This window comes from Penaeus monodon, chromosome 5 (assembly GCF_015228065.2).
Source record: "Penaeus monodon isolate SGIC_2016 chromosome 5, NSTDA_Pmon_1, whole genome shotgun sequence".
Classification (NCBI taxonomy): domain Eukaryota; kingdom Metazoa; phylum Arthropoda; class Malacostraca; order Decapoda; family Penaeidae; genus Penaeus; species Penaeus monodon.
This window is the reverse complement of record NC_051390.1, coordinates 29,512,606-29,514,391: the sequence shown is the minus strand read 5'-3', so window position 1 is coordinate 29,514,391 and position 1,786 is coordinate 29,512,606.

The following is a 1,786-nucleotide window of genomic DNA, read 5'->3' as shown; positions in this document are numbered from 1 at the left end:
AAAGCAAGGTCAAAAAACACAGTCCAGTTTTCGTTCGCACATTCCCGTCCTTCTTGGTCATACAATGAACGTCCACTACGTCTTGGTCCTTCATGCTCTCAAGAATTTCACTTTCTTCCATCGTCCTCAAATCCCTGTGAAAGATTACTCCCTTACAGGTATTTGGGCCAATAGGAATAGTTACTTTAACTCGAAGATCATGAATTTGCGTCAGCTTAAGTAAATCCTTAATCTGGGAGTTGTATTGTACTTTAACAAGGAGGCTTCCATCTCGCAATTTTTTGACAAATCAAAATCGCCGTCCACTTGACCATCAAGGACCTTTTTGATGATAAAGGGGTTCACGTTCAAAAGCGATTGATTTTCATTCACGCATTTTACATTCGCGAACCTTGCATTCTCGGTGGGGGGGTTTGACAAGTGGTCTTCTCGTTCTGTCGTTAGTGGGGGTTCCGTTGTTCAGGTCGAGTTTGTCAAGGAGTGGTCATGAGTCGCCCCTCCTCCTTGAGGAGGAGAAGGGGTAGCCGGGGTATCATCCATCCCGGGGATCGGACCAGGTCCGACCCCTTTGCTCAAATCGTTCTCCTGAAGGGATTTAAAAACTCTTAACTTTTGGTATCAACTAACAGCATAGCTAAGAGAGAGTAAATCAGTATTTTGTCCTCTACCCCCCAGTGGAAGCCTGGTTGCGTTCTCCAGTACCACAGAGAGGATCGAGTTATGTGGAGGACACTCCCTTACCGCCGACTTGCCCAGTGCGAAGGACGGTAAGTCGGTGCCCACCCCCCAGGCGATACGGGAGCCCACAAGGGTACTCCGGTAGGCTCAGGAAGTCACATGATAGAGGAAAATTTTAGATATGGAGAAAAAGTGCGCCCAAAGGACGCCCCAGACTACTGGGCCTCCCTCCCAGGGGTCAATGCCCGTAAGGGCTACCCTGGTGTTGACGAGAGCTGCGGGTCTGTGGTGGGGGGCTGACTACGCCTACTGTAGTCTCGTGTCCACCTGCAAAAAACAAGAGCACTGAAGGTGCTGGCAAAGCACAAAAATTCTGTAATTACAGGATTTTACTTTACTTTAATTTACGTTAAAAACTCAGAACAACAATGTCAAGCGAGACGAGAGGCCCCGGCTCCAGGGTAACTCTTGTGGCACAAGACTTTGTTTTGTTGTTACTGGCTTTAAAAGGTGTTAGCTCACAAAGCTGAAACACGAGTGTCATAGCATCTTTTTTTTTTTTTTTTTTTGTTGGATTTCTTGGCTATCAACCAGCGGCATGTGGCCAAGGTTATTAAGCCAATGGATCCTATTTATTCTGTCAATCTAGATAAGGTCATAAAGTTTTTTCTCCCTTAGAAAAGTTATTACTTTACTTATATTTTTTCATCATTTGATAAAGATTGTTGTTGTAAAGTTATTTTTTATCTGAAATAATTTTTAAGTTTCTATTGATTATGTATTTTGCAAGATTTAGAATGTGCTATTGTGAGGTTGGTGTGCACTGTAGGCACTGTGGAGGGAAGTTTTCTTCAATATAGGGAGTGAGGTGGGTAATTCTGGTGGCATTGACCCTGAGCGGCCAATACCACCTCCTCCCTTCTTTCTTTCCTGTGGGCTGTGTCCCACAGTTTTATTGTTGTTTTGATCTTATTGTTGTATTTGTAGGTTGGTCCACTCACTTTGCCACAGGAGATGTATTTTTGCTTTTATAAGAGACACAAAAACACCTGAGATCTGTACGGACTATGCTAAGGTCCAGATCGCCAGTTGCCCCGGCTTATTTGTC